The 21,340-nt window shown below is 39.8% G+C and overlaps 1 pseudogene; it reads right to left on the minus strand.

The window, feature by feature from the left end:
• Positions 1-646: 646 nt before the first annotated feature.
• LOC115516970 lies at positions 647-15,120 on the minus strand (annotated as a pseudogene).
• Positions 15,121-21,340: the final 6,220 nt, after the last annotated feature.

Consider the following 21,340-nt stretch of genomic DNA (forward strand, 5'->3'; position numbering starts at 1 on the left):
CAATGGAAGCAGAGATTCGGTGACTCATCTACAAGCCAGTATTCTGTTGGGGACGCCGGAAGCTAAGGGAAAATGTAGAACAGATTCTTGCCTTGAGCCTTGAGAGAGATCTTGGCCTGGTTTGACCCCTTGATTTTGGACTTCCGGCTCCAGAACCTTGAGGGAATCTAGTTCCCTCACAGTCACCCAGCTTTAAATCACCCAGTTTGTGTTTCCTGCAGCCCTAGCCAACTAATACTGACATCAAGCAAGGGCCACTCTACTGGCTTACTTCCCAGGGAAGAGATTTTCCCTGCGGAGGGCACAGCCAGTGCAAAAGTTCTGAGACAGGAGTTTGCCTGACAGGCTCAAGAAGCAGCAAGGAACATAAGGTGATCACGACCAACCTTAATGTGGCCACCATTCTCACTGTGCACTTGAAACCATCGTGTTTTACACCTTCCATTCACACCACGTTATTATATTAACGATCGTGCAAAAAAACTGGGGGGAGGGGAAGCAGCAAGGAGGCTGGGGACAGAGCTCGCCCGGCAGCAGACTGGGGGGAACACCTGGCCACCCGCTAGGCTCGGCACTCAGAGGACTTCAGATCTGATTCTAGAAGGGCTAGAGGGCCGTTTTCAGCAGGGACAGTGCAATCAGAGTTTCATGATGCAAACCGCCTAGCTTTCCTGTGGCGAGCAGAAGCAACGAGTGGAAACAAGATGGCCACCGGAGGAAAAATGGTGGCTCTTGGGGCCATAGTCGGGGCCGGAGGGGGCAGAAGTAGTGCGGGCGGGCGTAGCTGGAAAGTCAAGCCAACAATATCGCGATGGGTGGGATGTCGGGTGAGCGAGAACCAGAGGCCAGTCAGGCTGGATTTTTGGCCTGCACCGCTGACACCCTGGGGGAGATGGAGCCGGCTGGAGAGAAAGGAGAAAGACAATTTCGGGTTCGACGCGTTACGTTTGAAATGCCGATTAGACATCCAAGTGTATAAACAGCTTCTGTTTTCTCTCTAAAGAGGATTGAAACACGTTCCCGGCGTTTCTTAAATGCACACGCCTAGGCTTTGCAAAATGCAGATGGGTCATCGCTTGAACATTTAGACGTTCGGAACAGATACGCTTACCCATCCTGTTAGAAGAACGGAGGGCGCCTGTGCCAGGAATGGCTGCGGGTCGGGCCTGTGCTGCTCAGGGAGACAGACTATGCTCAGCCGGCGCTCCCGCGGCCTGTCAGCGCAGTTCCCTACAGACTCTACGCCTTTAATGGCAGCTTTTTATAGCGCAATCCAGTTTCCTCCCATGAGGAGGGAGTCGGAGGGGTGTAAGTGTTCCCTGGAGGGTCTCCATTACCCCCAGCAGGAAAGCAAGTGGTAGCAACCCATGTTGTGTGCCCCCCACAGAGAATGATCTGTGCCACCCCTTTTAGAGAGAACCTTTTCATCTAGGGGGAGCACAACAGTTAAGAGAGAGAGAGAGAGAGAGAGAGAGAGAGAAGGAGACCAGGATAGTTGAGCAATATTTGCATTTGGGCTAGATTGAAAGTACTCAGCAGCTGCTCTGTAAGCGGTGTTTGAGGTATTAAGGCTGCTTTGTGTGTGTTTACTATTGAACTAGGCTCTGCTTATAGAGAATTCATCATACCGAGTCCAGAGCACAAAAACAGGCTCTAAGAGAGTGGAAGACGCAGGAGAGAAAGGGCATGAGGTAAGGCAGTGTCCCTATGGAGGTCAGAGGCTGGGATCCAGTGCCCAGGGAAGGGCTGGGGTGTGACTCACTGGCAGGACAAGGAGAAGATGGAAGGGTGGGCGCAGATGTGGGGGGGGCTCAGAGCAAGTTCCCAAACCAATGGCTGAAACTTTTTCTTTGAAGTAGGAAGGGAGAATGAGAATCAAGGGCTTCAGGAAACCAAAGACTTGAAATAGTCACAGCAGAGGGTGGTAGAGGGAGCTGACTTGGGGGCACCTTAGGTTTGTGGGGCATGCGGCATCCCTGCTGAAGGTGAGATTTCTCTCTGGCAGTGCCCCACAGTGCTGGTATATAAAGACAGGTAGATGCTGGTCCATTTAGCTCAGGTTTACCCAGGTAAGTATAAAAGGATAAAGGCACAAGGGAGTTCCAAATGTTGGCAAGAAGACCCCAAGATTGGTTGAGCAATTTGTTAGTGTAGCCCAACTGTGATAACCATCAAAATGCCTGCGTTTTAGTGAGTTAACACTACAAACTAGATTTCACAGCCCAGTGTGGGGTCAGGTCAGTGGGACACTGACAGCACCCAGCCTGAGCACGGGGAAGGAACACCAAGTACTGTGGGTCAGACAGAAGTGGAGGCAGCATGGCCTCATCTAGCTGCAAGGGATGCTGGGAAATTGTTGGGAAAAGTTGTATGTGTATGTTGTATGTTGGGAAAAGGGGGAAAGGGGGTTTGCCAACAGCTTCAGTCTCAGCTGTTCTTGATGAGATAGACCATGGAATCCAATGGCACAAAGGGAGACGGGGAAGTGAGAAAGCCCCATGGGAGTTAGAAGAAAAAGAATCTCTTCCTACTAGAGAAAAGTATGGCAGGTTTGAAAAACAACCTGGAGCGCTGCCCAGACCTGCTGGGACAAAGCAGCTGTGGGTTCTCCACTTTGGTGTGGGGAAGTTCAAAGAGACTGAGAAGTCATCAAGCAGGCTTTGGCAGATGAAAAAAGGAGGTAAAGTTTGGCATCACAGCTGCAGCCCCCAAACCAAGGAATACTCCCCACCTTTGAGATGCAGAATGACCACGTGTACATTAACACAGTTGTCCTTAGTTCTAGTCACAGGCTGTCACCACAGCTTCAAGACAATATGGCCCTTAAATTTTATAGTGTAAAAGAATTCACATGTAAGAATTCTTTAGATTTTAAAATATTTTTAAGTCAATAGGCGCTGATTGGCAAAATGTAAGGCTACCCCCTGTATCCAGTGCTGTTACTAAAAATGATTCTTAGAAATGACTCCCTCTCATTCTCCCCGTATCCCTGTGAAGCACACTGAACATGTGTGTGACAGATGGAGAGGCTGAGGCTCAGAGTATTAGGACTCAGACCCAGTGCCCATGGGGGTTAAGAACTCCACTGAGCTGGGCAGGGGTCGAGGCAATTATGGATCTACGAGAGGGTCAATCTTGTGGATGGAGTGGGCAGCAGGGGCGGACAGAGAGACATGTGCTGGAAGGTCTGGGTGGAGTACCCACCCCCATGAAGGGAAGCAAAACTCCCCCCTTCCAGGCCAGGCAGCAGAGCCTAAGCCAGTAAAAGTGGCCCTGTCACAAGTGTCACAAAGCCCAGGCAGTGCCATGAAGAGGATGGCCCATGAATATCACTATGCTGGGACATGTGTTACCCTATTAAAAAAATTGTTTTTATTTCAGGATACATCCTCACAAATCTGATTTTTATTTAGTTTTTAATTTAGTTTTCTTTTCCTTTTTATTTTAGGAGGAGGGAGGGGGAGAGAGAGAGAGAAAGAGAGAGAGAGAGAGAGAGAGAGAGAGAGAGAATCCTAAGTAGGCTCCACACTCAGCATGAAGTCCAATCTGGGGCTTGATCCCACAACCCTGGGATCATGACTTGAGGCAAAATCAAGAATCCAACACTCAACCGAGCCACCCAGCTGCCTCACAAATTTGACTTTTTAAAAAATACACACAATAAGCAGGAAAACCAAAACTATGACTCAGTTGTCTTTTTGACCTATCTACTGGTTCTTCTCTCTGGAGGCTCCATATTCCCAAGTAACCAGAGTAGGGGATCTTTGTGAGCAATCAGGCATCTATATTTTCTTTAGGTAAATAGTATTCTGATCTCTTAAGTAGATGTGGACACAGAAAAAACATCCATGTTTTAAAGGTTAACGAATGTGTCATTGCTCACATTTGTATTCAAATACTTTTTACACTAGTTTAACAATGGTGCTGAGAGTATCCATTAACAGTGAAATGGAGACTGTAAGCCATTAATGGTTTTATGACTTCTGTGTATTACAGCCATGGAGTCTTGTAAATTTGTGTACATGTGTATAGCTCATTAAAAGTTCTACTGAATTGTAATATTCAGCCTAATATTAGGTTGTTTATAGTCAGGTTTTAAAGTAAAATCTCAGAGACAAATTAGGTCAGCTAAATTAAAACACAGGGAGGGTGTCTGAATTCTATTATATAACCTTTCTTCTTCTCAAAGGATATAATTCTCTGCATTCTTCTGAATGGAATTTTAATTTCCTTTTTCAATTAAAACACTAAAGAACACTTTTGGCTTTGTTTGCAATTTACATTAAAAAATGGAATTCTTTACAAATCAGTGAAAAAAGAAAATGCTGCCTTTATGACCTACCATACTCTTTTTTTTAATGTTTATTTGTTTATTTGAGAGAGAGAGATAGCATGTGAGCATAAGTGGGGGTGGGGCAGAAAGAGAGGGAGAGGGAGAGAATCCCAAACAGGTTCCTCACTGTCAGTGCAGAGCCCAACACAGGGCTCTGTCTCGTGAACTGTGAGATCATGATCTGAGCCAATATCAAGAGTTGGATGTTTAACTGAGCCACCGAGTCCCCCCATCATGACCACATTCTTAATCCATCTAAATATTATTAATGTTTCAGAATAGGTTTGTTTATTTATTTATTTATTTATTTATTTTAATGTTTATTTTTTGAGAGAGACAGAGTGTGAGTGGGGAAGGGGCAGAGAGAGGGTGAGATGCAGAATCCAAAGCAGGCTCCAGGCTCCACAGTGTCAGCACAGAGCCCGATGCAGGACTCAAACTCATGGACCTGACTGTCAGGAGATCATGACCTCAGCCGAAGTCAGATGCCTGACTGAGCCACCTAGGCACACCCAGGATAATTTGAATAACTGGATTCTAATGGCAAAAGACAGAAATAAACAAACATTAAAAACTTTTACATGCAAGTGTGTATTTGCACAATTTGTCAACAAGAAATCTGAAGAAATACTGATTGAATTTGTTCATTACTTCAAAATGTAATTTAATTTTAAATTAGGAATACATTCTATACTTCAAAAGGTATATATCTAAAAGGCATATAATAGAATGCTCCTTACAGCATGGTTTATAATACCTCAAACCAGAAACAACCTAAATGTCCCACAGTAGCACATAGATAATTATAGTGTGATATATTCATGCAGTGGAATATCATATAGCAATAAAAAACAACTACTTACACAGCAACGCGGATTCCTGCAGCCATAATGTGGAGGGAAAGAAACCAGTAATAAAATTATCCATATGATTCAGTATGATTCTATTTCTGTGAAGTCCCAAAAAAGGCAAAACTAATCCATGGTGTTAGACATATGATAGTTGTTACTTTCAGGGAGGAGAAACAGGACAGTGTTTGAACAAAAGCATCCCTTCTGGGGTGCTAGTTATGTTCTATTTCCTGATTGGGGTAGCGGTTATCCAGCTATGCTATTAAAGAAAGAAGGGCTACTTTGTTATTAAAATGTGAGTGCTGCATTTATGGATTTCACTGACTGGTTCCCCAAGGGGAAAAATCAGGGATTTTACATGCTAGAAAAGAGAGGTTCATTATGGTTTTGCCAATTATGGATTGCAGCTTGTACTGAGGATTGGCCGGGAGGAGTCCCTATGGATGTACATCTTTGTGTGAAGCCCATCTTGTTCTGTAGCCCAAGAATTAGGTTGGGTGACCCTAACAGAAGTCATTCAGACTCTTGGTTGTTTATCAGCTTTGCTAGTGCACTGCTTAAAATTTAATTATTAGCTTATTTATCAAAGTCATTTATCAGCTTGGGCTGGTTAGAACAGCATTCAGATTTGATAAATGCCAGGTAAATGTTGCAATGATTGTAAAGTTGTTCTTTCACAAGTACTTTCTAGTGGCCCTGCCTTACCCAGGGATAAAAAGTTGAACTCAAAGGATAAGAAAATTATCAAGCCTTCCTATCCATATTAGGTTCAGATCAGTTTTGAGTATTGTATCAAATAGATTTTTTTGTTTTATTTATTTGTTTTATATTTAATGAGGTGTGATGTATACACAGGACAATTCTTTCTTATTAGTATACAGTTCTCTGAGATGTGACAATCACACATAGTTGTGTAACCACTGCTACCACCACCCACACAATCAAGATGCACAAAGATCTCCTCACCCATAAAAATTACCCCCTTTCCTAATTCTCAGTCATTGGAAACCCATGATTTATTTTATTTCCCTATAATTTTGCCTATTTTAGCATGTCATATGTCTTAAAAAAATTTTTTTAGCATTTATTCATTTTCGAGAGACAGAGCATGAGTCGGGGAGGGGCAGAGAGAGAGAGAGAGACACAGAATCCGAAGCAGGCTACAGACTCCAACGAGCTGTCAGCACACAGCCTGATGCGGGGCTCCAACCCACAAACCTTGAGATCATGACCTGAGCCAAAGTCGGCCGCTTAACCGACTGAGCCACCCAGGTGCCACAATGTCATATGTCTTTTGAATCTGACTTCTTGCATACAACATAAGGCATCTGAGATTCATCCCTGTTGTTGTGTTTATCAGTAATTCAGTCCTTTTTTTTTTTAAAGTAGGTTCCATGCCCAGCACAGAGCCAAATGTGGGGCATGAGCTCACGACCCTGAGATCAAAACCTGAGCTGAGATCAAGAGTCAGATATTTAACGGACTAAGCCACCCAGGCACCCCAGTAGTTTGTTCCTTTTTATAGCTGGGTTGTGTTCCATTATACTGATGTACCACAATGTGGTTATGACCTTTCCCCAGTTGATGACCAAACAGGAGATTTCCAGTGTTTGGTGATTATGAATAAAACGGCTTTAATCACTTGTATACAAATAAAGGTAAGTTTTCATTTCATTTGGGTAATACCTAGGAGTAGGATTATTGGGTCATATAGTAAGTATATGTTTACCTTTATAGGAAACTGACAAGCTCTTTCCCAAAGTGTCTGCCCCGTTTTGCTTTCCCACCAACAATGTGTAAGGGTAAGTTGCACTTCATCCTCACCAGCAATTGTTATTGTCCGATTCTTAGAATTTCAGCCATTCTAATAGGTGTGCGGTGGTATCTCATTGTGGTTTTGTTTTGTTTTCTCTAGTGGCAAATAATGTTGGGCATCTTTTCATTTTTTGTACTGATCTAAGTTTCTGTCTGCTATCAGAATTCTTCTACCTTAAAAACTTCCTTTAACATTTCTTATAATGTAGATCCGCTACATCTTTTTGATTCAGGATCATGATGTTTGATGAGATGTAAGTATGCTACAGCATTTTAGAACCTGTTTATATATAATTTGACAGTAATGAATTCCCTCAATTTTTGTTTGTCTGAAAAAGCTTACATTTCTCCTTAATTTTGTAAGATATTTTCATTGGGTATATATAGCATTCAGACATGAGAGTTCTGTTCTTTCTGCACTTTAAAAATGTTCCATTGTCTCTTGGCCTGTATAGTTTCTGAGGAGAATCTACTGTAATTCTTACCTATTTTCCCTTTATCTTGTGTATTTTTCCCCCTCTGGCCTCTAAGATATTCTCTCTCTCTCTCTCTCTCTCTCTCTCTCTCTCTTTCTTCTTGTATTTGACTCTTTGAATATGATGTGTTTAGATGGATGGTTTTGAGGAAAGGCAGTATTTGTCTTGCTTAGTATTCAACAAGCTTCTTGCATCTGTGGTTTATTTCTTTCATTATTTCTATAAAAATCTCAGCCATTCTCTCTTCAAATATTTTTTATGTCCCTTTCTCACTCTCGTCTCCTTCTGAGATTCATATTATATAGTGTTAGACTGTTTGATATTGTCTCACAGCTTTTGGATTGTCCTCTTTTTTTTTTTTCCTGTTTGTGTTTTGATTTGGGTAATTTCTGTTAACCTCTTTTCCAGTTGATTGATCCTTTCTTCCATGGTGTCAAGTCTTTTTTTTTGAAAGTTTATTTGTTTATTTTGAGAGAGTGAGAAAGAGAGAGAGTGCAAGCAGGGGGGAGAGAGAATCCCAAGCAGACTCTGTGCTGATAGCAGACTATTCTGATAATGCAGAGCCTGACATAGGGGTCAGTCTCACTAACTGTGAAATCATGACCTGAGCTGAAATTAAGAATTGGTCACTTAACCAACTAGCCACCCAGATGCCCCTGGTGTCAAGTCTTCATGAGTCTATTCAGGCATTCATCATTTGTTTTAACCATGTTTGCTTTATTCTCAATTCCTATTTGATTCTTCCTTACAGTTTTTACTTCTTTGCTGAAATTCCTCATCTTTTTTGCATATTGTCAACTTTTCCATAAATCTTTAACATATTAATTGTAGTCATTTAAAATTTCCTATCTGATACTTAACAACATCCAGTCATATCTAAATCTGCCTTTGTTCATTGCACTGTCTCTTGAAAGGAGTTTGCTCTTTCTTGACTTTTTGTCTTGTAATTTCTGGTTGAAATCCAGACATGGTGTATTGCTCAGTAAAGGCTGAAGTAAATGGTATTTGCACTGAAATAGGAATGGGAACATCTTCTTCTACTAGGCATTTAGGGTGGGAAATTCAGTCAATATAAGCAGTAGCCTGGTTTGGTTTATCTTGTTTCTGTGGTTACTCTCAGTACACCTCGGGCTTCAAAATTCTCTGGTTTTACCTTATGCATAGATTGGGGCTGTGATGACAGAGTTTTTCCCTTGTTCCTGTTACATTCTCAGCTTTATGTTTTTCCTATGGTCCCATGCTTCAAAGAGGACATATGGAAGAAGCTAAGGACACAGAGAAGCATGAAGAATTGGGGCCATTGCACTCTATCATAGGTACCAATCTCTCAGAAGTTGTATTTATTAGAATTGCTTTAGAATCTTTTTGATTCAGGATCATGATGTTTGATGAGATGTAAGTATGCTACAGCATTTTAGAACCTGTTTATATATAATTTGACAACCCTACTGATTAGAAACAGAGGTAGAAAATGCATAACTAATATTTACAAAGCACTCTTCCCTTTGCCAAATTCAGGCCATGTGAAAAGATCCTATGGTACATTTTGTCAGATTTTGGATAACCAGTTGGCTTTTTCTTGAGTTTTATGTAAGGAACTCTCATTTATCCAGTTTTAACAGGAAGTTTAGCCAGCAAGCAAATATTGCCTTATCATCCTATTGTATAATCTAAAGCATTTCTGTTATCTAGCATCACTTCATCAAGAAAGTTCAGGCTTCAAGTTTCCTGGATTGGCTTCCTCTGCCTTCTGTAATATATATATATATATATATATATATATATATATATATAAAAAACTCATACATATAACATATGTTAATATATATTTTATATATGTTATATATTTATATATATATATATAAAATATATATAATATATATAATTTCCCCAAGTGACCAATGTTGACCCATAGGCAGGGACATCTCTATGCCCCTATTCAGTAGGAAGAAGTTACAGAAAAGAAGACCTTCCACCTTCAGCAACCTGAAAGATTTAAGGGTCAAAATTGTTCACAGGGGAATGATGAGGGAAACAAAGGTAGAAAGAAATGTAGATAAAATGAAATTTCCTTATTGTGCAACCCATTAACAAATACTTGAGGCAGGCAGAGTATGATATTCTTACAGGAACTCCCAGCTGTTTTAATGTTATCATCATGATGATGAGCATAAGATCTTTTTGGGAACATGTCTTAAAGAGATTAAAAAGCATAAAATAATTCATAGTATATTATCAACAAGGTTAACTCACAAAAATAAATCAGTATCTATAAGGATTAGACACAGAAGTGGAAAGCATAAAGAAAAAGAGTTTAAAAAGAAGGAAGGAAGGGGAGAAAAATAGTGGTTTTGGGTATCTAGTCTTGTTATGGTGATCTTGGGTAGAAGCTGTCTACTTCAAGTATTCATCAGTTTGGTTCAAAGTACTTGGGTAGCTACTGTCAGCCATAAAGTAGTTTACTTCATCAGGATGTAAATTTAAGGCTGAGTTTGAGACAATATTCCCAGTTGTCCTCTACTATCAAATCAATTTCTATGACCTCCTTTTGCATAGGAGATAGACACATGGATCCAGAATAAACTCTTTGTAGTTTTATGACAGTATCTGTTGTTAAGACGCCTTCATAGGATCCTTTCCAGCATTGTACCAGAGAAGATTTCCAATTGGTGTCTTTTCCAGAATACTTAGTACCTAGGTTGAAGCAGTGAAGAGGTTCTAAAGGTGAAATTTTTGAAAATCCAGCTTGCACCCATGGAAGATAAGAGTAACTATTGAATTTCATTTTGACAGCACTTAGCTAGATCTGTATGATGCAAGGTCAAATCAGCAATGTGTGCTAAGACTTACAGGTGCATGGTCTTCTAGTTATTGTCCCAGAAGTTTATAGTCTATGAGTTTCAGAATGAGCTGACCTGATGGCCACTAGGGGTAAAATTCTCAGCCAGGGATGTTCAAGAGTTTCAGAGAACTTGACCAATTTCAGTTTTTTCCCCTTAATTTAGAGCTTAGATTTGACTTATTTTTTATTTTTATTATTTTTATTACATTATATTTATTATATACTATTCATATTTTTGCATTGACTCGCATTATAAAATCAAATTTGTTTAAATAGGGGTACCTGAGTGGCTCAGTCAGGTAAGTGTCTGACTTTGGCTCAGGTCATGATCTCACAGTTTGTGGGTTCGAGCCCTGTGTCAGGCTCTGTGCTGACAGCTCAGAGCTTGAAGCCTGCTGTGGATTCTGTGTCTCTTTCCCTGCATCTCCCTGGCTCGTGCTCTCTCTGTCTCAAAAATAAATAAACAGTAAAAAAAATTTTAAATAAAATAAATTAAATCTGTTTAAATAAAATAATGTTCAGCTCTAATAAATCTATAAAAATGCAGTAAATGTTTAAAACAATTAAACCATCAAAATCTTAGAGGAGAACACAGGCAGCAACCTCTTTAACCTTGGAAGTAGCAACTTCTTACTAGACATGTCTCTGGAGGCAAGGGGAACAAAAGCAAAAATGAACTACTGGGACTTTATGAAGATAAAAATCTGCACAACAAAGGAAACAATCAACAAATTTAAACGGCAGCCTATGTAATGGGAGAAGATATTTGCAAATGACATATCTGATAAAGGGTTAGTATCCAAAATCTGTAAAGAACTTACCAAATTCAAAACCCAAAGCCAAATAATCCAGTGAAGAAATGGGCAGAAGACATAAAAAGACACTTTTTCCAAAGATGAAATCCAGATGGCCAACAGATACATGAAAAGATGCTCAACATCACTCATCATCAGGGAAATACAAATCAAAACTATGATACCACCTGATACCTGTCAAAATGGCTAAAATGAACAACTCAGGCAACAACAGATATTGGTGAGGATGTGGAGAAAGAGGAACTTTTTGCACTGCTGGTGGGAATGCAAACTGGTGCAGCCACTGTGGAAAATGGAATGGAGATTTCTCAAAAAGTGAAGAATACAACTACCCTGCGACTCAGCAATTGCACTGCTAGGTACTTATCCAAAGGATATAAAATACCAATTCGAGGGGGCACATACACCCCAATGTTTATAGCAGCATTATCATCCACAGCCAAATTATGGAAAGAGCACAAATGTCCATCAATTGGTGAATGGAAAAAGAAAGATGTGGTATGTATGTATATACAATGGAATATTAATCAGCCATAAAAAAGAATGAAATCTTGCCATTTGCAATGTTGTAGATGGAGCTAGAGTGTATTATGTGACACAAAATAAGTCAGTCAGATAAATATCATATGATTTCACTCATATATGGAATTTAAGAAACAAAGCAGATAAAATAGGGGAAAGGAACAAAAAGAGATGCTGGCAAACTATAAGAGATTCTTAACTATAGAGAACAAACTGAGGGTTGATGGAGGGGAGGTGCTGGGGGATGGGCTAGATGGGTGATGGATATTAAGGAGGGCACTTGTTGTGTTGAGCATTGGATGTTATATGTAAGTGATCAATCACTAAATTCTACTCCTGAAACCAATATTACACTATATGTTAAGCAACTAGAATTTAAATAAAAATTTGAGAAAAAACATTTAAAAATGATAAATAAGAAAAATCAACACGAATCAAATGACATTTATTTATTTTTTTAAACTTTTTTTTAAAATGTTTATTTACTTTTGACAGAGAGAGAGAGAGAGAGAGAGAGACAGAGCATGAGTGGGGGAGGGGCAGAGAGAGAGGGAGACACAGATTCTGAAGCAGGCTCCAGGCTCTGAGCTGTCAGCACAGAGCCCAACGCGGGGCTCGAACCCACAAACCGTGAGATCATGACCTGAGCCGAAGTGGGTTGCTCAACCGACTGAGCCACCCAGGTGCCCCAACATTTAAATATCACACTATTCCCCACAAAAGAGTTCAATGCAAAATAGGTGTTGCCTGACATTCAGTTTGTGTCTTTATCTTTATTCTCAGACAAATATTTTCTCTTAAGACTAATGCTTTAACTGTTCCTTGTAAAGATATTTAATTTATTCAATAATTCATTCATTATTTACATTATCATCTATGACTGATCATAAGCAATTAGCTATTATCTTTCTAAAATTTTAGGTTAGGAATCATTATTATATTTATTAATAAAAATACCCTTAATTTTAAAAATGTCATTATTTCTTGTACTGTTTTTAAGTAGTTTGTTTTACTGAGTGTTTTGTGGATTAAAAATAAATAAATATTTCTATTTCCTAAGTTGATGAGATCTATGCAGCTCTTTATTGTACCAGATATTAAAACCTTAAAAGTTAATCCTCATCATCATTGAAAATTTTTATAGGGGTCAATTGTACCACACTTCTATTTGTAGGATATTTTGCCCAGCTGCTCAATCTGGAGTAATGCAACTCAAAGAAACCAGACTGTAAATTAGTATCTGTGTCTAACTGATACTGATACTTTTTTTTTTCCAACCTGTATAATTGATCTTCCAAGGCATACGGAAAAGGAATACAATATTTAACTTTAGCAGGATTGCTAAAGTATTGGCAACCAACCAATGCCCTGTAAACACTTTTATTTTGGCAATGGTCCACAAGGTTAACTTCTTGAGAAGTTACAGTGAACTTCCTGATACAATGAAACAACTCAAGACAACTAGACTATATCATTTTGAGAGAAAATATATAAATTAATACTTGTTTATAATTACTTACAAAATGTATGTATACTAAAATTGCTACAGACAATAAGGTACATACCCTTTAGAAAACAAAATTGGTCACATATTGTTCTTTTTAGAAATAGTCATATAAAAATGGAAATAGACATTTGTAGCATCAATTCTTTGTTTTAAGTTTATTTATTTATTTTGAGAGAGAGAGAGAGCAGAGGAGGGGCAAAGAGAGAGGGAAAGAGAGAGAATCCCAAGCAGGCTCTGCACCATCAGCACAGAGCCTGATGCGGGGATTGAGCTCAAAAACTATGAGATCACAACCTGAGTTGAAGTCAGATGCTTAACTGACTGAGCCACCCAGGCACCCCCATTTTTGTTTTTTTAAGCATCAATAGGTTTGATTAGCAAATATCATCCATGTAGGTATGACTGCCAAATCACGAGCCAAACCAAGTATGCCTTTGATTCTAATCATTATTGTAACTTAATAAACTGTAAATTATACCATGACTTGTAATCCCTATCCACTACCAGAATTTGTATATATGGCCATTCTAACTCACAACCCTGAGATCAAGAGTCAGATGCTCAACCAACTAAGACAGCCAGGCTCCATATATGGTGATTCCAAACCCCCCCCCCAAAACAAAAAACAAAACAAAACAAAAAACCCCACAACACCGTGTGCACACCAATAGGTTTTCCAAACCTCCCAACAGAGATATTTTTCTTTAAATGTTCAAGTACTTCATCATATCTGTGTGAACAAATCCTGGTGCAACAATACTCACTCTAATTTTCTTTCTTGTTACCTTTAGTAAGAATATGTGAAAATCCAACTAATCCTCCTTTACCAGTGCTATGCACAGACTGGCCAGAGTTGCCTTTTAAACCAAATATGTGCTATATTAACAAGAGGCCTTCTTGGTTGTTGAATCATAGTCTTCATGATTTACAAGCTTTACAAGTCAGCATGGAACCCAAGAGATTAGTATGAGCTGAGATGTCATATCTTCAGGCTTTGTTCTTGCTAAAAGGCTATCCCTGTTCATTCTAGCTGCATTTACCAAGAAATAAACTCAATCTAAGTTTTTCTCCATCTCTTCAAATGTATTTTGAACCTCATGTTTTTTGGCAGCATCATAGCTAAATACCAAAAGATCTCCACCAAGGTCACCAGGGCCAGTGGCTTTGGCCACTTCCAGATTCCTGGAAATGATGGCCAATCAGTAGCGTTTCTGGGCCATTAATTGGGCCACTGCCCTGCCAATGCTCTGGGAGCCTCCTGTGCATCTTGGACCTGTCCATCTTGCACACTGTCCATCTTGGACCTCAGAGTCACAAACTCAGAGGGAAGAGGTCTAGGAGTGGCAGCTCCCTTCCAGATTCCCTCGGTTCTAAAAAAGCCAAAGTGCCACAAAAAGCTACCATTGTACACCTCCTCCTACTGCCACCCCAATATAAAGTTTTTGATAGTTGCATTTTACCTCTACTTTTCTCGGAAACTGTGGTGAGTAGGAGCAATAAGATTTTTGATTAAACGAGAACACCTTACCAAGTTCCTTTATGACTGTCCCAGTACCTAGGGAGTAGGGATGGTATCCCCCAGGTGGGAACATTACTGTCTAACAATTTGTGTAGTTATTTCAGTGCTTGTAGTAGCTTTTCTGCTAGAGAAGTCTTCACCATCCAGAGAATTTATAAATGATCCCAAGTACATATTCATAATCTTGTGACTTGGGTAACTGGATAAATCCCATCTTTATGTGTTCGAAAGTCCTCTGGGATATGGCTCAGACCCATATGTATCCCACTTTTTAAGTTTTATTTTTTCCTGGGTTATGATGGTACAGATGAGGCCTAAGCCCTCCACATCTCTAGCTCCCAGTGAGAAATTTCCCCACAAACTCTTATTCATGGTGGAAGCAGTATTTTTACATTTTGGTCAAACTTTACCTCGTTTTTTGGGTGCAACCACATGGCCATCTTAGCTGCATTAGAAACCATTGAAATGGACAGAACAACTTTATTTTAGCAAACGTTTCTTTTGTTTCTGAATCTGAGGCTGAATATCCTATGTCTGAAACAGACTTTATGCATAAATATATTCATTTTCTTACATTCGTCTCATCATGAGTTCTCTCAGCAAGGCCAAAAGTGCCACTTATTTTGTTTAATGATCTGCCAGTGTATTCCCTTCACCTTCTTTTTTTTAAAAAAAAAATGTTTATTTATTTATTTTGAGACAGAGAACAAGCATGAGTCAGGGAGGGGCAGAGGAGAGAGAGTCCCAAGCAGGCTCCATGCTGTCAGCACAGAGACTGACTTGCGGCTCAGTCTCATAAACCGTGAGATCATGAGCCGAAATCAAGATTTGGATGCTTAACAGACTGAGTCACCCCAGGTACCCCACCCTTTCCCCTTCTTTATAATTGCTCTTACTATGTGCCTTAATGGCTATTAATTCCACCACTTGGGCTGACCCAGCTTTGGTCAGTTTTATACAAACTCTTACACAGTTTTATGTAGTCTCTGTCTAACCTCGATGGTATTGACCTCAATCATTTAAAAAGAGCATTTGTTCTCGTTGCCTATGTGGCTCAGTTGGTTAAGCATCTAACTTCAGCTCAGGTCGTGGTCTCGTGGTTCATGGGTTTGAGCCCCGTGTTGGACTCTGTGCTGACAGCTCAGAGCCAGGAGTTTGCTTTAGATTTTGTGTCTGCCTCTCTCTCTGCCCCTCCCCTGCTTGCTTTTTGTCTGTCTCTCAAAAATAAATAAATGTTCAAAAAAAGTTAAAAACAAACAAAACAAGGAACATTTGTTCCCCATTCCATAGGGTAACATCAACTCAATCTTCCTCTTGGACATTCAATTTTACAGTTGCTGTTATATAGACATGAGGGTCTCCTTCATCAAGTAGTGGAAGCAACATGGCAGGATTAAGATTATATCAGTGACAAATGGTCACACAAGAGACAAACAATAGGGGTCAGTCCTAGTTAATCGGTTGACTGAGCAATGCTGGATGTTCCTTGTTAGTAATCAGGACTGAACAGCATGTAGAACCTATGAAGTTAGTGGTGTGGCAAGGATGTATCTACAGATGCATCTACCAGTTTTGCATCTGTGATCATGGCACATAACAGGAAGGAAGACACTAGCCATTGAATCTAGAAAAATATGTGAACAGAAAGTGGTTCTTCCCATGTTCTTGAGCCAAAGCCTCTATAATTGATACCTTCCTGCCAACCCTTTTTTTGCTTCAGCACAAGGAAATGTACAGAAAGGACATAAGATGTGCTTTCTTTGCTTTTGTTTGTTTGTTTGTTTTTGTTTTTGTTTTCATTCCAGTAGACCTGGGGTTGCGGTCTCCTGTAATTTAGATTTCAAAGTGACAAAGTCAGTTCCAGCTTTTCAACTAAATTCTGGTCACCTATTTTTGGTTAAGTTCTTGAAGGAGTCAAGTTAGTCTGGAAAAGTTGGGAATCCATAGCCTAAACTTAAAACCTGTTAAGTTTTGCAAATCTTACCAATTTCTATCTGGTTGTTGGGTTTAGATTTTGCTGGACCATCTAATCCAATTTTGGGGTAGAGTGCTCTCTTTGGTGGAGAAGTCACCTCCTAACTAATGTACTACCTTTTGGCAAAATTGTAAATTTTCTTTAATGCTTAACCATATTCAGCCACTTGCTCTTTCAAGAGGTAGACTGAATCCTTGTTTTCCAGGAGAGGTAAGTATGAGGTAACGTCTTCAATATTGAATGAAATCTTAACTTTTTAGGAGTGTTACCTTTTTAAAATAATTACTTAAAGAATAAAAAAACAAAAAAACCATAAAGGTGCCTGTGTGAATCCCCAAGGCATTACTGCCCAAATATATTGTTAGTCTGTTCCAAATAAAGGAAAACCTATCAACTGTCTTTATTTACAGAAATGCTAATGAAGATGAGCCAGGCCACTACTGTGAACTATTTTCCTGTTAAGTGGAACTGAAGAGAGAAGAACATTAGCATTAGGCACTCTGGAAACCTAAGAATGACTCACTGAATGGCTCTTAAGTCTTGCAGAAACTGATATCGCTTTCCACTAGGTTTGTAGGAAGGCCATGCTTAGACTTGTACAAAGAATTTTATGTTGTTGCTGTTGTTGTTGTTGTTGTTCTGAGGATCTATGACTGGTTTATTCCTTGAATACCTTCTGATTTCAGAAGACATTAGAATGGCTTAGAAGGATACACCTGTATCTCTATAGGTTCTGTTCTCAGCATTTTCCTTCCATCAATAGAGCTTTTGTTCACAGATTGCAATGTACCAGTTGAAGTAAGGGCTCTAAAGTTCCAAAAGTCATTGTCTAGGACAGTTTAAGAAAGTTAAAGGCACAAACAGCATGCTGTGAAATTGTGTTTCTAGTGATTCTTTATTTTCTAAGAATAATCTTTCCAGTGAGCAGTTAATCTGACAGCTGCATTTATATAAAAGGCTTCTGCCAGGTAGTTGAAAGGTATGGGAGCACAAAGGAGTAATCAGTGTTGTTCTGTTGGTCTTAATATGGTAGCCAAAGGCTCAATATGTGTAGAAAAGGAAGTGGGTTTTAAATACCTACTGTAACACATCAATTTATCTGACTGGTTGTTGTAATGCAGTGGGGCTCAGGATAGAAAGGGTAGCACTTATGTCAACTAGGAATTGGCCTTTTTGTCCCTTTATGTTTACAGAGGTGTAGGCAGGGTCGTAACAATGCCCCCTTGCTCCAGGAGTCCTAGTGCTGGTTATAGAATCAAGCATTAATGTAGGTGCTGCCAAGAAGGGATTTCATAGTTGTAATTAAAGTTCCAAGTCAGATGACATTAAGATTCAGAGGTTATCTGCATGCACCTCATCTAATCACAAGTCCTTAAAAGCAGAGGACTTTTTCCAGCTGATGGGAGAGGAGAAAGGTAGAAGACGAAGGTAAAAAGGGAAGTCAGAGAAATTCCAAGAATGAGAAGGAATCCAGGTGCTAAGGCTGGTGCAAAGATGGAGAGGCCACATGTGAAAGAGTGTGGAAGGCCAGTCCCTGGTCCCTGACTGACAACCAGAAAGAGAACCAGGACCTCAGTTCCTACCACTGCATAGAACTGAATTCTAACAGCTTCCTGAATAAGCTCTGAAGTAGATTCTTCCTCTGAACCTTCATATAAAAACCCAGCCTGGCCATCACCTTGGTTTCAGCCTTGTGAGACCCTGAACAGAGAGCCCAGCTGAGCCAACTGCGTTCTGACCTACAGAGCTGTGGAATAATAAATGGGTATTGTTTTAAGTTGCTAGGTTCGTGATAATTTGTTAAGCATCAAAAGGAAATGAATACAATAATTTTTCTGAAAGAGGAAAACAGGAAGCATAGCTGAGCACTTTTACGGCCTTTGGAATTAAGTCTCTGGAGCTCTTTTGGTTTCAACTAGCATTTTGTTTTCAAGACAAGCCCAGTATGGAAGCAGAAACCTGATATTTTGCCCCACCTCCACAATGACATGTCATGGTCAGGAAGAATACCACATAATTCACTCTGAGAAAAACCAAAAAAAGCAAGGTCTTAACCTTTTATTCTAGCCCCGCCAATAGATAAAATATCAAGCATGTCCCACAAAACTACTGTGATGTTTATGAATATGACAATGAATGAGAAACATGTGAGCAAGTTTCTGGTTTCTCACCAGAAACAGACAGGTGTTGTATATGTGGCGGCCTTGACAATATTGCAAGAGTTTTGTATGTGTTGGGGGGATTTTTTATATATATATATGAAATTTATTGACAAATTGGTTTCCATACAACACCCAGTGCTCATCCCAAAAGGTGCCCTCCTCAATACCCATCACCCACCCTCCCCTCCCTCCCACCCCGCATCAACCCTTAGTTTGTTCTCAGTTTTTAACAGTCTCATATGCTTTGGCTCTCTCCCACTCTAACGTCTTTTTTTTTTTCCTTCCCCTCCCCCATGGGTTCCTGTTGAGTTTCTCAGGATCCACATAAGAGTGAAACCATATGGTATCTGTCTTTCTCTGTATGGCTTATTTCACTTAGCATTACACTCTCCAGTTCCATCCACGTTGCTACAAAAGGCCATATTTCATTTTTTCTCATTGCCACGTAGTATTCCATTGTGTATATAAACCACAATTTCTTTATCCATTCATCAGTTGATGGACATTTAGGCTCTTTCCATAATTTGGCTATTGTTGAGAGTGCTGCTATGAACATTGGGGTACAAGTGCCCCTATGCATCAGTACTCCTGTATCCCTTGGGTAAATTCCTAGCAGTGCTATTGCTGGGTCATAGGGTAGGTCTATTTTTAATTTTCTGAGGAACCTCCACACTGCTTTCCAGAGCGGCTGCACCAATTTGCATTCCCACCAACAGTGCAAGAGGGTTCCCATTTCTCCACATCCTCTCCAGCATCTATAGTCTCCTGATTTGTTCATTTTGGCCACTCTGACTGGCGTGAGGTGATACCTGAGTGTGGTTTTGATTTGTATTTCCCTGATAAGAAGCGACGCTGAACATCTTTTCATGTGCCTATTGGCCATCTGGATGTCTTCTTTAGAGAAGTGTCTATTCATGTTTTCTGCCCATTTCTTCACTGGGTTATTTGTTTTTTGGGTGTGGAGTTTGGTGAGCTCTTTATAGATTTTAGATACTAGCCCTTTGTCCGATATGTCATTTGCAAATATCTTTTCCCATTCCGTTGGTTGCCTTTTAGTTTTGTTGGTTGTTTCCTTTGCTGTGCAGAAGCTTTTTATCTTCGTATGGTCCCAGTAATTCACTTTTGCTTTTAATTCCTTTGCCTTTGGGGATGTGTCGAGTAAGAGATTGCTACGGCTAAGGTCAGAGAGGTCTTTTCCTGCTTTCTCCTCTAAGGTTCTGATGGTTTCCTGTCTCACATTTAGGTCCTTTATCCATTTTGAGTTTATTTTTGTACATGGTGTGAGAAAGTGGTCTAGTTTCAACCTTCTGCATGTTGCTGTCCAGTTCTCCCAGCACCATTTGTTAAAGAGGCTGTCTTTTTTCCATTGGATGTTCTTTCCTGCTTTGTCAAAGATGAGTTGGCCATACGTTTGTGGGTCTAGTTCTGGGGTTTCTATTCTATTCCATTGGTCTGTGTGTCTGTTTTTGTGCCAATACCATGCTGTCTTGATGATGACAGCTTTGTAGTAGAGGCTAAAGTCTGGGATTGTGATGCCTCCTGCTTTGGTCTTCTTCTTCAAAATTCCTTTGGCTATTCGGGGCCTTTTGTGATTCCATATGAATTTTAGGATTGCTTCTTCTAGTTTTGAGAAGAATGCTGGTGCAATTTTGATTGGGATTGCATTGAATGTGTAGATAGCTTTGGGTAGTATTGATATTTTGACAATATTTATTTTTCCAATCCATGAGCAAGGAATGTCTTTCCATTTCTTTAAATCTTCCTCAATTACCTTCATAAGCTTTCTATAGTTTTCAGCATACAGATCCTTTACATCTTTGGTTAGATTTATTCCTAGGTATTTTATGCTTCTTGGTGCAATTGTGAATGGGATCATTTTCTTTATTTGTCTTTCTGTTGCTTCATTGTTAGTGTATAAGAATGCAACTGATTTCTGTACATTGATTTTGTATCCTGCAACTTTGCTGAATTCATGTATCAGTTCTAGCAGACTTTTGGTGGAGTCTGTCGGATTTTCCATGTATAATATCATGTCATCTGCAAAAAGCGAAAGCTTGACTTCATCTTTGCCAATTTTGATGCCTTTGATTTCCTTTTGTTGTCTGATTGCTGATGCTAGAACTTCCAGCACTATGTTAAACAACAGCGGTGAGAGTGGGCATCCCTGTCGTGTTCCTGATCTCAGGGAAAAAGCTCTCAGTTTTTCCCCGTTGAGGATGATGTTAGCTGTGGGCTTTTCATAAATGGCTTTTATGATGTTGAAGTATGTTCCTTCTATCCCGACTTTCTCAAGGGTTTTTATTAAGAAAGGGTGCTGGATTTTGTCAAAGGCCTTTTCTGCATCGATTGACAGGATCATATGGTTCTTCTCTTTTTTTTTTTTAATGTGATGGATCACGTTGATTGATTTGCGAATGTTGAACCAGCCCTGCATCCCAGGAATGAATCCCACTTGATCATGGTGAATAATTCTTTTTATATGCTGTTGAATTCGATTTGCTAGTATCTTATTGAGAATTTTTG

Source organism: Lynx canadensis, chromosome B3, assembly GCF_007474595.2.
Source record: "Lynx canadensis isolate LIC74 chromosome B3, mLynCan4.pri.v2, whole genome shotgun sequence".
Lineage (NCBI taxonomy): Eukaryota > Metazoa > Chordata > Mammalia > Carnivora > Felidae > Lynx > Lynx canadensis.